Source organism: Varroa destructor, unplaced genomic scaffold (assembly GCF_002443255.2).
Source record: "Varroa destructor unplaced genomic scaffold, Vdes_3.0 BEIS01000004.1, whole genome shotgun sequence".
NCBI classification, from domain to species: Eukaryota; Metazoa; Arthropoda; class Arachnida; order Mesostigmata; family Varroidae; genus Varroa; species Varroa destructor.
Window position 1 is genome coordinate 889,999 of NW_019211457.1, and position 15,239 is coordinate 905,237.

General features: G+C 49.2%; 1 protein-coding gene across 6 annotated transcripts in view; it reads right to left on the minus strand.

Annotated features, from left to right (window-relative positions):
* Window positions 1-8,799, minus strand: part of LOC147755718 (uncharacterized) — a 31,543-nt gene extending 22,744 nt beyond the window's left edge. For 3 of the 6 annotated variants that reach the window (XM_086988099.1, XM_086988094.1, XM_086988093.1), the window contains exons 1-2: window positions 4,899-8,799; window positions 4,624-4,743 (exon numbers count right to left, since the gene is read on the minus strand). The gene's annotated coding sequence lies outside the window, so the exon portion shown is untranslated. Of the gene's footprint in view, window positions 1-4,623; window positions 4,744-4,803 lie in introns of all 6 variants that reach the window. The other 3 variants (XM_086988098.1, XM_086988095.1, XM_086988097.1) reach the window with 1 other exon arrangement.
* Between the last annotated feature and the right edge of the window lie 6,440 nt (window positions 8,800-15,239).

A 15,239-nucleotide genomic window follows, 5' to 3' on the forward strand; every position in this document is an offset into this window, starting at 1 on the left:
GCCATAAGCGTCACTTCTGCGAATTGCACGAAGCATGCACTCGACTCTCTATTCAGAGCCAAAACATTGATCAACTGGCTCGAGCTCTGAACAACACACAGTCTGACCCGGTTGTGTCGAGTTTCACAATCATTTTCGTCCAATCGCTTGTTATTACACCGTCGCCGAGTAAAATGATTCATAACATCAGAAAAACAGAATTCCGAACGATAACATAATCGCGCCAATCGATGCATGGTAAATACAACAATCTGCGAGAACCGTTACGGAAACCTTCTTCGACCAGAGTGACGCAGCTCATGTCTCCATGTTGGCAAACATGCTCTCAACATTCGAGCGTGCCCAAACCCAGCAAATACCAAAATACTCGGATTATGATGATAGTGTTTTCGAATTTAATACCCTCCAACTGTCATCGTTCGGAACAAACCTGATATTCGTCGTGGTTCCAGCTATAAATTGCCCCCTTTTGTTATGCTTTTCGCCCCCTTACAATACCAATTATCACAACAACAACAACAACAATAATAACAACAGCAGCAGCAGCAGCAGAAGCAAGCACGAAAACAACACCCAACTCATATGAAACCGCAGTCCATAGTACTAACAGCAAGCGATCTTAGTACGACAGGTTACCGATCACTCGAAAGCCATTCGCTGCTGCGTTCATCTCGTTAACGACCTACCCGAAGGAGACGACCGTTTCCAGCCCTGCTGCCGAGTTCACGTTTCCGTCTTATACCAACCACAGCAAAGCTCACTTCACGCGTCCTTTCAGTTATGTCCCGCATATGTATTCGCCGATGTTCGACTATCCATCGGCTTGGCGGCTGTCCATTCGGGCAACAGCAATCCCCCCTTCCTGCGGCCACTGGCTGGTCAACGAGCCGCCCGCTCGGCCCTTTTGGTTCACTCGACAGTTAGTGCGTGTTCTCAATGCTACTGTATACTGTTATGTTTTCGACACTGTGACGGACTACGGTGACATCAAGAAGACAACGAGGTCAGGTTAAGATAGCCAAGACCCACAGCAGCGGTGGTCGCGGCCGCAACAAGGCAGAGAAGCGGCCAGGAGAAGAAAGGAGACGAAACGCCTTCAGCACTAGCAGCATCGACAGCAACTAGCGTTGTCGGCGGTAAGACGACAGGCTGTCGCATGGTCACACGACCGAGCCGCGGAGCCAGTGAGGCACACGCAGGCACGCCAGGAAACAACGAAGCAGCACCAGCGGCAAAGGCTGCTGCTGGTGCTGCCACCACAGTTTCCCTAGCTCCGCCACTGCAGGCTGATGGCCGTTCTCTCGATTGTTCGCTTTTAGTTAGGGGGCGGCTGCTGCTGCTGCTGCTGCTCAACGACGAAAAAAATGGCGATATTATGCAACGCGACGGATTATCCAAGCGTCATAAAAGAACAAAAAAAGGAAAGGGAGAAGGCTACCTTTGCAGAGTATCAGTATCTGCAATGGTGAGCATGCGCCCAGTCAGCCAGCCAGCCAACCAACCAGCCAGCCAGCCAGCCAGCCAGCTACAGCTAGCGGTGAATGATCTCAGTCCATGTGACATATATATTGTTGGCCGGTTTACAGCAGTAAGTGCGCTTGCAGCAGCCGCGACGGTTCGGCTCGACTCGAGGATAAATCTCTTAAGAGCGACCCGGACAAATGATTGTTCTAGCGGACAAAACTGAAACACAGTCGCGTACGGCCACGTACAACACGAGCTCACAGTAGGGGCAGCCGCAGCAGTTGAACACAATGGCAAACGCCAAAGGGCACGAAACAGCTGCGGATGGTGATGAGTAGCAGACCGAAGCCGGTTGATCGATACCGTTTCGAGCAGTAGCCCTCATGGCGCGCTGTTCTCGGCGTCTCGACGCTCGCTATATTTCGTAATTGGTTCGAATATTTCATGGTCGAGTTTCGAGGTCGCGGTTACTCTTCGTTGGCTGGCGGCGGCAACAGCCGCCGCGGTTTATGCTGCTGCTGATGTTAGTGGCAGCCAGTGGATGGACTAATAGAGGGGGCCAGGCGAGCCAAGCTGCGATGGCAGGCAGAGCTGACCGGCGCTGCCGGCAGAAACGGATCTGGTCCGCGGAAAACCACTCGCGGAATATTAGACCACTGCTTACAAGTACATAAAGAGTGCGGAAAACTAGGGGGATAAATACGGATGTCCGGAACGACACGACTGTTTTATAACTACAGCGGCAATATAATAATAATAACAATAACAACAACAACAACAACAACGGCAGCAGCAGCAGCAGCAGCAACAACAACAACAATGAGACGAGCAGCGCCGATAGGTTTTACTGAATGCGTAAGGGAGCGACAGGAACGACTAGAGACTAAAGAACAATTGTTCTTTTTAGGGGACGAACTAAAGAAAGACGAAGTTATAGAGTCTAAGAGCGCGTTTTAGTTCAAGACGTTTGTGTTAGTGTGATTGTTCGGCCAGATCCATCCTCTCCTTCTTTCTTTACATCGAGATGACGAAATCGTCAAGAGTAGTCGGTGGTTGATAAAGTCTCGTTAGGAGTCCAGGCAGGCGATTGAGCGTCAGCTCAACGTGAGTGACTCGGCGCGAAGAGCGGCAGTTGCGGCGTAACACTATGCACAACGGGACGTGGATGGATGGATGGATCGGGGATCGAGGCGTGTTTCCTCCTGATCTCTAATGCTGGTCTGAAAAGATGACGGGAGGTACGGCTAGACGAACAAATATCATGTCGTCGCTATCAACTGAACGTTAAAGTTGAACGAGTAGTATCATGTAACGACTTAGTGGTCAGCTAATATTCACTACACGTGAGGCGCTAAAGCATAGCCAGGGCAGAAGGTCGATACGCAGTTTACTCTGGGGGCTGTCTTGGGGTGTATGAATCTTTTTTAGTAACATCAATACTGGTAGGTCTCATAAGTGAAACGTCATTATGCAGCAGATTGGTGCTAGAGTTGTCTAGCAACACTGCCGACATGTTTATTGCTCCTCTGATTTCTCTTTTTTTTTTTTGCTACTTGGGGATCGAATGTTGTGCACCATGGTAAAGCTCTATTTTTGTTGGTATACTGGTATCCACATTTTATCCGGATCACAAAAGCTTACGCCTAGATTCGACTTCAAATGGCTATGAGGTTTTTCATGCCCGGTGTATTCTATTGCGGTGTATTACTGGCAATTTATCTTACTGCTATGTATATTACTGGAATTATATTACTACTATATATTACTGGAAATATTATAGTGAATTACTGATAAATAAGTAAGGATCCTTGAAGAACAATTGATTGTTGAGAAGGGTCGACTTGCCCGGCGTGCATCTTAATCGACAGCAGAGTATAAAGTACATCTCAAAATTACTGGCACAACAAAAATTATAACAACTAATCACAAACATTTGGCATCCCAGAAAAACGCCATGCCCAATCAGCGCTATTAGTAACATTCGCTGCCGTTTCGAAAAGCACTCCACAACATTACAAGCACTTTACAGCAGGTAGAATGAAAAAAATAAAAGCAGTTGTGAATACCGCAACATATCGTTGCACACCAACAAGCGATAACAGAACAGAACCCTGCTACACGCGAATTTTACACTCCCTTAATCTAGTTCCCTCAGTTTCGCCTTCTCGCAAATGCCCAGACCCATTGGTTCATGTTCAATAGCCCAGCTCGTGTTACGAGTTGTTTTTGGTCCAAACACAACGAAAAATGGTTATGACTTCAGTGTATAGTACATGGGTAGACTCGTTATGAGAACACTGAGTGGCGAACCACGATCCAACTATGGACCGTTCCAGTACTCTGCAAGGCGCTTAATATACATACAGCGCGTCAAACACCCGCAAATACACACGCGTATATAAATATATATATATATATCGAAGTGTCCACAACTCAATACCGAGCGGCTACTTTAGAGAACTCTACATATCTGCCACGCCGTTCATTTACGATTGACGGCGGCCCGTCTAACGTCGAGACCCACCAGGGTTAGTCTCTATTTAGCTGTGGTAATAGCAACTCGAGTAGTAGCAGTAGCAGTAGTTTCGGACATAAATATTGAAACACAATTATATCTTCAGATATGTAAAACGCTCCCGAAATTACCGACTGAAATCATAAGAGCCACCACTGCCTACTAATATATATATATACAAACAGCAGATGGTCGAAACAATGGCGAACTCCGCAGAGCATGAAGGCGGAAAGTCAGAGTTTTCAGTCGGAAGACACTGAACATGCGGCAAAAGAGCTTGGTGGCCCTATATGGCAGGTCTCTAACACCAATTGCTTTTCTGTCCATTCCTCACTCTCTAGTGCCGCTAAAACAGGGGAGACTGCGACAGCAAAGCCGGTCTCCGTTAGCCAATAGACAATGAACAATTCGCACCGAGTGGTTGAACCCGAGTCTGCTACTCAACAGCCAGCCAGTTTCGGTACTGGATAGGTAGCACCTACCCGCGTTTGGCTAGGCTACACAAATCTACTATAGGTGGAAAATGTTGGGCGGGAACGGCACGACAGAATCTTTTCGGCGGCAAGTATTTTACGAGGCACGTATACTAGGAGGGCGTTCATAGTTCGGGTTGCGTTTGTGATGCACTGAACAGCTATAGTCACCTGATGACGCGCGTTCTCACACAGGAACGATGTCGTCGACGTTGTTTACAAAGGTGCTTAATTAATACGGTATTGGACACACAGAATCACGTAATTGTTGCACTTCCTTGTACTCATGGTCTGTAAAAAACAAAAACAAAAACAATAATGACACACAGCAGCACAAGCGAAACGTCTCACCTTTTCTGTTCGTGAAAGCAGTTGAGAAATCAGTTCGAAAAGAGACCGTCAGATTAATAGGTCTCGTAGACTCGGACTTCCTTCTTCCCACTCACCATTGCTAGCTAGCTTTATATATCTTTATATAGCCAAAGCTGCTTTGACGAACACATCCATTTCTTCGTGACGAGCAGAAGCCATAGAATCCGGCAACTGTTTGTGCCTATAGAGGAAAAACACTCTGTTCTTTGTCCACTTATGCTTTGTACACTTTTGTATTGACACACAGTCACGGGAGAAAAAACTTTCAACCATTAACTCGTTCACTTGAAAGTTAGGATCGAGCTATCGAACGTAATGCCATTGAGACGAACGGGAAAAGTGCGTCGTATTTAACACTCGCGCGTTAGTTTCTTTCTCATTTAACTTCACCAGTAGCGCAAGCTAGTATGCATAACGACGAAAATGCCGCTGATAATTGGCAGTTTCGATAACGTTTTTTTTTTCGAATGTTTCGGTGTCGTCCGTCACTGTCTATGCAGCCGCTGTTCACTTAAGAACATTGTTTCACACTTCTGCTCATTGTAGTTTCTTACGTGGAAACTCCTCCTCTATTAAACACTCGTCAGTTCGAGCGTTCAATGAGACTCGCTAAGGCTTAAAAGATAATAATGAGGCATCTAGGGACAATACTCACTGCCTTTCGAGAACGGCCATGTCAATCAGTCAATTTTCGCTGATTTACCAAATCGTGGGTTCGGTGGGATCCGTCAGTAATAAATGGTGATTATAATATAGTAGTCGCTAATTGAACACATTAACTAGTATCCTTTTCTCGACTTGTTCTTCATCGTCTTTTTTACTTTTTGTTTCGATCAAAGGCACAGAAAAAGCAAATCGCATTCAGTTCCACTCACAATATCAGTAATCACACCGCTACAAGTGCGAAGTTTCGAGGTTCAGTTGGCAGAAATACGTAACGTGGAGCAGCTGGCTATCACGTCGAAAACGTGTGTCCCTCTGTGTGACGATTGTCCTGGGGTGCATATGCCCGATAACAATATACAGTGCTTAAACACACAAAGCACAACACACAGCCAACTTAGCACATGTATTACCTTTTCTGTAAATATTTACTGTTAAATTCGTTCGGTTTTTTTCTTAGTATTAACGGAAGATGCGTCCGATGCAATTATTCCGAATACGAGAGCAGTTACTATTATGTTAAAATTGCGGGAGTTGGCCAAGTTTGTAGAATATCGCACGATGTCCGATTAATCCGATTGCTTCTTTTGAGCATTCTTCTTCCTACTTCCGAGATAGTTTTTCCAGACTTGTAGACACAAGGAACTGCTAATTCATTGTTTCGCGTAGCAATGCTGATGCAGTTCGTTGATTTTTTTTTCTACTACTAATAGATATTTTTTTGACATTCAGCGTTTCCTTACGGCCGGCTCGTACTAACACGATAGTCAGTGTCTCTGCGGGCGGTCTGGAACCTGGGCGTCGCAATTTCTGGGTTTGGTGGGTAGATACATTGCAGCTGCACCACGACCGTACTGACACTTCGTCATTTTGTTGGGTCCAATTCACCGGAAGCCGTCGCTATAATACTCTCATTAGTATCAGCCGACTAAGTGGACTCAATGCTCGATCAACGAGATTCCAGAAAGAGTAGTTCGTGAGGCCTTTGACGGGGTAGCTTTTCGGTAGCGTGATAGTACGGCCCTGGCTTGTTCGCTTTGCTGTTTTCAAACATTCCGCTGTGGCTCTCTTTGTATGCCTGCATCTCCTGTTATAACTGTCACTGCAGAGCCTCATCATCGCCCGATAGAATCGACAAGTTCCCGTGAAATCTCACAAAGCCACGTACTTTGTATCTATTATTATAACCACTGACGGTGTTAGTACTGCTTTCGACCGCTTCTTTCTCCTTCGTTTTATATGACCGTACTGCCGTAACCCGGAGCAGCGTCCACTTTGAGCACACTCTCGACGCCCTCTCTTCCTCCCGTCGCGTTTCGCCTCAACGTTCGTTACTGCCTATTCGCGCTCTCCGTCCGTCCATTTGTCTGTCTGTCCTTCCATCTACCATTGCTTATTGTTGACTCTCGTTGGCGCTACTACCTATTATAGTTCGTGGCACTCCACTCGATTCCTGTGTGCGATCGCACTATCGTCTGTGTATTTGGTCAGTGGCCGCCGCTTGCGCGTTGGCTGTCCGGTGTCGCCGCAGCCTCTACCGCCTTCGCTGTCGTTCCTTTCGTCGGTTTATTGGAATGGTCCCGATGGTTGTTGCTGCAGTAGTTGGTCTCTTTTCGCTCTCAGTACGATCCGCCGAGAGCGCTTTACGCTCTGGAGCGCTGGCATAGCGGCTCCGTCTAGCGGTAACGTAACTGTGGTCATAGGATGGCTAACAACAACAACGTCAGCTAGAGTTATCGAATGCAATGCCACCGAGACGGACAGCGGCACAAAGGAAGAGACCGGTAGAACCATCAGGATGAGGAGAAGGAAGAGGAGGAGGCGGCCGCAGCGGCTTCGTGAAGAGTTCGTCGCCTTCAGCCCTCTCACGGCGCCGTTCGTTGTCGTTTTTTCCCGAGTTAATCGTTCTCCTCTTGCCTGTCGTTGTCGTTGCTTCTCATTAGTTTACGTTCGGCACTGGTAGGCATTTCCTATTCGCTGGCGGCACCGCTGTACTGTTCAGCTAAGGCCATCACTTTAAGAATCCGGCGAAAAAAATGCAGGAATTAATCAGCCCATGAACCAACTGTAGCGTCAACCCCAGCGGACCGGCTCCAACGTAATGGAGGGGGTACCGTTCCGTTATTTTTAGCCAGCGCTATAACTGCTGCTAATCATGATTCTGCCGAGTAGCATCAACTGCAGCAGCAGCAACTGGCTTAAAGAGCGGTATAAATGGCGACATAGTAACAGCGGCATGGGCGGAATTCCTATTGGTACCGTTAGCAGTCAGCTCGAGCGTTGTCAGTGACAAAATCGCCGCTACGCCGCTGAGTCGACGTCACGATAAGAAAATTACGCCAGCGAAGGACGAGAGTCATCAACGTCCTGATGCTGTCGGTGCAGCAAAGGAAGAACTACAACAGCAACGGGGGGAACCTTTCGACGCAGGTTCATTTGTCGCGTGCTTCATTTGTCTATCTGTTCGTCAATGATTACATATACCACCACTCACGGTTGCTCCTTTAGCGTTCACGTCGTTGTTGTTGCTGGAAGCGTTTACAGTTCACCTAGGCTTTGTTCTATCACTCTTATATTATACATAATGTTGCACAAAACAATTTTTTGTGGGGAGGGCGCCTTCGCCGGCGAGGCCGCATGGCGTTTGTTCCGAGGCCTCATTCGTGAATCAGCGCTAATTAGCACATATTCAAGCACAGCTATAGTAAAAACAAGGATAATAACGAACTCTGTTAGCAGGTAAACTATATGGGGCGTAAACGATCGAACCACGAAGACGCAAACGAAGCGAACGTTGGCGATAGCAGCAATGGCAGTGCTGACACAAAAGAGCTAGGCAAAATTTGCCGAAGACGAAAGAGAGCACTATTTTACACGATTGCGATAATAACAATGGCCCGGTAACCACTATACAATAATGATAAAGTCGTTTTAGCAGTTATCTTGATCCCACGTCAATCGGGTATGGTGCATGCGGGTCGACAATACTGTTGCTGCTGCTGCTGCTGCTGCTGTTACGGTGATTCGTTGTCCTTGCCGCGTTCGAATCCAGCTCCCCCTTCGAGAGTAGTCGCCATGGTTAAAAATGTGCTCGTTCCTGAAGGCGATTTTTTCTTAGAATTGCAACAGATCAATCAGCAGCCGACAGCTCGTGCAAGAGCCATGGCGAACTGTTACCATTACAACAGACTCAGAACAGAGACGAAAATAAAAAAAAAAATAGACGGCACTCACGATTGCTACTCGCGTCCACCAATCGTAGCTGGATTACGAGTGAACAGTGGAGTTCCTCGTGGAGTTGTCCACTGCGGGGGGGGGGGGGGGGGGGGGGGGCAACGACGGTGCTCCAACTATACCAAACACAGATTCGTACGCTATCACACAGCCACACACAGAACCTACTCTGCAGCCGATAATGGTACAAGCAACTGTTTACACATAACAACTGGTGAATCAATGGCTCCGTGCGCGCTAAACTGCGCTCAGCAGAACGGACTTAATAACAGCACAGGTACTGCTCATAAACTGTAGAGAACAACGACGACGACGACGACGACGGCGACATGTCGACGGCTGCAGCGAAAACAGCACAACAACACCATAGTACACAATGGCGCGCATATACTGAAAGACCATCTGCACACGCTGACCTATGGAGACCAGCCGGCCACCCACGCACTCGGAGTCGTCAAACTACACCTGGTATTAGAGTGCCGAACGCCCCTCCATAGACTCCTTATCCAATGGTCCACTTCTTCCTTTTCCTCGTTCAATGTACACGATTTTCCAGCAGCATCGGCGCAATGAATTGTTCATTTCCTCGTAGTAATAAATCGCAAATGTCGCCACAGCGTATCGGGAGAGGCCGGCAGAAATAGCGACGTCTCCGTCAATCTCGATTCGTCGGTCTCTCGGTTCATCTGGCGTCGAGCAGTGGTATGGCCGGACACCACGAATCACGACGATGTTCCGTTCTCCCGCACGTAGCGCCGACAGCAGCGGCGCTTTCAACTCGACCGGACCGGACTCTCGTTATCGTTATCATCGTCGCTGTTAATGCCAGCGGCGATGGCGCGACGGCAAAAGCTACGACAGCAGCTTTCATTCGAAGTCGCTGCTGCTGCTGCTACTGCTGTTCTTACGTTTGTAATGAGCGCGCCACAGTTTCTGCTGGCGATCGTGGTAGCGCCGTTGTCGCCGCGACAAAAAAAACCTTTAACGCTCTTTGTGCCAGACGCCTTTGCTGAGTCCTTCTCTATCACACCGGCAGCAGCAGCAGAAGCAGCAATGCGTAGTGGCAGTGGTGTTATTTTTGCTGCTTCGGTCTCTCAAACGAAGGAAACGGGCGAGGGGCGCACAGTTATGGTCCCCTAATGCTGCTGCTGCTACGCTAAAAGCGACGATAACAGAAACAACGAAGGCAGCAGCAGCAGCAGCATGTATCTGGATGTGTGACCATCTCGTCCGTCCGCCTCTCCGTCCATCCATTTGGCCGTGCGAAAGCGGCATGCTGCGACTAGTCGTCTTGTTTTGGCCGTGTCCTTCTCAACGGGACGAAGCAGAATTGTGACGGCTCGAACATCAGCAGCAGTAAAGACGAACAAGCGAGTTACTGCTTTCCTCGATCCAGTCGTCTTACACTGATGCACGACTGATCTAAAGGGCCAACCTCTGTGTGACTGCGTGCTTCCATGCAGCGTAGTACTGGCGCTGATGCCGCAGCGGCAGCGACAGCGGCGGTAGCGGCGACGGCGGCGGCGGCAGCAGCGGCAGCGGCAGCGGCAGCTGCTGCTGCTGCTGCTGCTGCTGCTACTGCCTTCGTTGTTGTCTTGCCGAGCGCGCTCTCTTTTTGTAATGGTCGCGGTGTGTCGGGCTCGTTGTCGGCTTCGGCCGTGTTCGAATACAGAGAGCGTGCCATGGCTGCGTCGGCGGCTGCCGCGATGGGAAAGGGAACCGCGCGATTCAAAAAGCGCTCTCTCGAATACGATCGGAGACGGTAGCAGCCATATCGTGTGTATAGTGTCGAACTGAATCGCAGAGAGAGAGAGGGGGACCAGCTACAGGGACAGATAGCAGAACCTTTTGACTATCATAGCTATACCTCGCACAATGGTGAAGAACGATGAGGGTTCGGCAATGCGGTCCATTCGTGTTTTGCCGGCAGGGCACTCTTCTGCTGCTGCTTTTGGTCTCGTCGCGGTAGCTTAGGTTGACGGCCCTACTGGACAGAGGGACTCGGCCCGCTATCCCGTGATCCCATGCACTGCTTGCTGCATTGTTCCACGGTCAAATGTTACTACTACCACTAATACTGGTACGAGCACTACGGTTTAGTGCTGAAATTATCCTTCGAGATGCGCAGAAACACAGAGACATCGGGATACTGGCAAGGCGCTCACACGCACGCATGCACGCACGCACGCACGCACGCACCAGCGCACATATATGTATGTACACCATTACGAAGGGACAGATAGGCCATATCGGGTAAAAGTGAAGGCGAGAGAGGACGATAGAGGGCGCCAACGACAGTTCCTATGTGCAGCTGAGTCGAGGTGGATCGGGTGTGCCTGTCGCCAGCTAGCCGTCAGACATCTGCTAATACTGCCACTGCTATTGCTGTGAACGTTCTGCGCGAAACAGAACTCCCCTGCGCGCCTATCCGACAAACGCACAGAACCGAAGCGGCCGAGAAGTTTCTCGCCAACCAGCTATGTCGAATACAGACGAGAAACTAGAGAACGAGGAGAATAGCGAGGCGTTAGCGGCGAGCCACCGAGAGCAAAGCAAGCAAAAGAGAACGAAGTACAGCTTGAGCGTCGACTAACATCAGGAGTCGACGGACGCAGATCATCAACAGCAGCGGCGGCGGCGGCGTCCGCAGTAACAGATAGCGAGCAGTTTGCTTCTCAATGATGACGAAGCGGCACAAAGTGCAGAACGCTGCGGACCGAACTTTAGCTGCTTCGCTATCTGGTTGCTGTTTGGTAGACTGCGGGGTAACTGGGCGAACCAAACCTACAAGCTTCGAACGAATGCCGATGCCGAGTGCGTCGGGCACGGCGCAACTGGCCGAACTCTGCCGCTGGCGCTGTGGTTGAACACTGCCGAAGCGCCGCCACCGCCGCTGCTCTAAAGAGCGTTGAACAGCAGAACATCAGAGCAGCAGCCTTGCGCTTCGACCGAACAGCTAGGTCGATTAGTTTCGAAGCCCGGGTTCTAGATTTGGGCTGGGCTGGACTGAACTGGTCTGGCCTCGGCTGGGTTCAATAGAGTCTCTTTCGTCGACTTCCTCTGCTTGCTTGCGCTCACGGGGGACTTCTTCCTTCTCTAGAAGAGCGTTGGCAACTGGCGATATCGTGGTGGCCGGCGCTTCGCGACCTCCGCAGCTTCTTTCCTCTGTAGCAACAACGTTGTAGAAGCAGAACAGCGCCCTACAGCAGAAACGATCGAGGGACGAAACTGAATAAGCTCACCATATACAGTCTATGTATAGGCACTCGGGAACGCGTGACAGACACACACACACATACACACATAGAGATACACAGACAGGCTGGCGCTCGCCGCCGCAGAACGGACCCACAGTTACTCACGAGCCAAGCACACAAACACAGATAGGAGACACATCGAACGCAGTGGAAAAAGAAGTCTAGTACTTGTTGTTGCTGCTACTGCTGCTGTTATAGTAGAAATGGCGGTCGCCGTAGAGGTCGCAATTGTAGAAGAGTCCCCATTTCCCCTTCTGCGTTTCTGCTAGCTCTCTGTCGCGCGGTCGCTCTCTGCCATATATCCGGCCGACGATTCAATATTGGATAGACCGACCCCTCTCAATCGCAGACTAGTCTTTGCTATTAGGTCTGTAATAACAGTTCCACTGGAGTCGAGCACAGGAGTAAAGTTAGCTTATACCATTCATTGTACATGTATATAACTAGTACTACTGGAACGCTGAACGTTTTCTTTAGTATGATGTTGTTTCGGCAACAGGATCAACTCTGCGCATAGACGAATTACCATATTCGGCAGGGTTAACATCGCTCATACTCAAGCGTACAACGCTATGAATACGAGGGCGGTGGTTCGGTGAAGACAAGCTCGAAGCTGACTCGATAATGATCGACACGATAAAACGCTTCTGAACTCTTGAGTCTTTTACTTGATGACGAAGAGATGCCGTCGTCAAAGTTAATGTTGAATGATCCCGAAACAGGGCGCGAATTGCTTTGCGCTGTATAAAGCAGCTCTCGATCTAGCTCGGGACCGTGCCACTACCGAATTCCCGTTCATGGGCGTTACGTGTCGACGCTATGTGTTCAGTCGACTCGGTTTTTATTTTGTTGCGTCAGATTCTTCTTCGACGTCCGTAGCGACATTTTGTCGATAGAATGACGATAGCCGCTCAGACGGGATACAAATTCGCCTAGCGACGGATGTTGTACGTTGCCAAGTCTTGGTCAAGAGGCCCGGAAAATCTATCGACAGAATAGGGGGCTAAACGAAATGCAAGAACGCCTCGTGAGGATGGAGTCGATGCACCGACTCTACCGCTTGTGCAGGCCAAAAAACGCATATATGAGAGAGATGAATTCGCCGTCTGGGGTATCCTCCTATACTGGTTAGTGACAGATATAAATTAATGGCAAATGCAACTATAAGTAAGAGGAGTAAGCTACTACAGCCAGCGGTAACGAGTGGGTACTAACGGTGAAACATTTTGTTATACTCCATTTTTCGTGCGTGTCGAGGAAGACCAGTAGGAAAAAGTCGAAATGGTTGTCACTGCCAATCGACGCTGTGGCTGTTTTCGCTGGCCGCACCCAGTGGCTGTCTATTCCCATAAGAACGACATATTGCACCTGCTGCACCGCGCAATGCTTGCAGCTTATCTCTTACCGAAAAACTGATAAAAGCACTGGGAAACAACGGACAAGCTCGGCAGTGTAGCCGCCACTAATCGATGCTGATCATGGTTCCCGCTGAGTAACTAACTGTCAGCATCATTACCAGCACAATTGCCAGTTACGCCGCTGACGATGGCATGACGGTCAATATTGTTCGGCCATTCTGATGTTACTGCTTGTCCGGGCAGCTTCGACTATTCATCCGACGCTAGTGCTGCTCACGGTGGAGGTCGCGGTGAGCACCATAAGAGCGAGTAACACCACGAAAGAATCAGCGACTTAGATAAATAGCATAAACGGGCGCGTACAGGGGGGTGAGGGGCAGAGAGAAGGCCACAGAGAGAGGTTGGTAACTTCCATCGGGTTCGTCGATTCACAAGGGTTGATATTTTTTACGTTTGCGGGAGTTGTTGATACTCGGTTCGGCCGTGAATCGCTACCACAGCCGCTGCCACCCGTATTCAGCCTCGACTCAGAGCACTGTTTGCATCCGGCTAAGCGGCAGCAATCAGGATCGCTGATTTGTCCGGTCTTCGCTACTGGTAACACTCGAGACAAAAAGAGCGAATTAGAGATAAAGGGAAAAAGCAGTAGCGGTGGTTCATGTAGAGTTTATCTATAATAAAAGGTCGATGTCTATTTGCTTGGGAGTCTATAAGCATATCTACTCATTTCGTGGTGGCTGGATGTTTTCGTCATTGGCGGCTGCTGTACTCTTATCGGCGCGATCATCAGCCATATCGTACCCTTATGCCTTGTCGAGCCCGTTTTCGTCGACCTCTTCTGGGGCATAAGGTTAGCTAAAGATATGACTTACTATCGCATTAGTCGCAATCTAGAGGAGCTCTACGGTACACAGACTTTGACCACTTGTATATTGGTGTATGAGTAGGCAAAATACAGTAACTAGTGGTGCAGCAAAATAGGAAGCATTTAACTGACCTCAATAAAAATCAACCAGTAACCCGTAATAGCGCCACACTTCGGTCACGCGCCTCAATTGAGTCAACCGTGACAGCCGCTGCTGCTACAGAAACAACGACAACAAAAACAACACCATCGATATCAATAATATTATCAACAACAAAAGCCTCATCCGTAAATGGCCGTGGCCGATGCTTCTACTGGGTGGAGTACATCAAGGGTAATAATAATATTAAGCAGAGCAGGGAAGAGTCGGAATGATGAGGAGCGCGACATCCGGCTTCTGCTGTTGTTGTTGCTGACGTAACGCCCGCTGTTTGTGCGAGCACTGCGTCGTACCTAGACATCGCAGTAGTAGAAGTACATATAATCGTCATGGGTTCGTTGGGGACTGGTTGATTTCTGTGACCCTATTCTATCGGTCAGGCTGGTGCCGGTGTGGGTCTGCCTCGGCCACACCTCTAAACACACATATGTGAGCCTGAGTCCGTATGTCTCTCTGTTCGATTTGTGGAGCATGCTACGTTCCGCGAGCTGTTCTGAATCGCGCGCGGTTTCGTCGTAGAGGCGAAGCCGCTTCGACTAAACGAAGCGTGAGAGCAGTTGCAGCAGCAGTGACAATAACAACAAATGACAAAAACGGAGAAGACGCCGTGCTAAAGCTATGGAGAATCGAAATCACAAAGTGAGCGAGCCGGTTAGTTCTGTTTTAACAAGGTAGAGATTTTCTTTTCGACGGAGAGACGGAGCGATGTTCACTCGTTGAGTTGACCCCGAGGGGCCCTCGTCAACGAACGCGCGGATGTTGTTGCTGCTGCCGCCGCCGCTACCGATGGCTATGTTGATCCTCTTCGCTGATTGTTCGTTTGCTGGTCTGTCAGAGTCCGTCGGCCTATGAGCGCGCATTGTAGGACATAAGTGTGC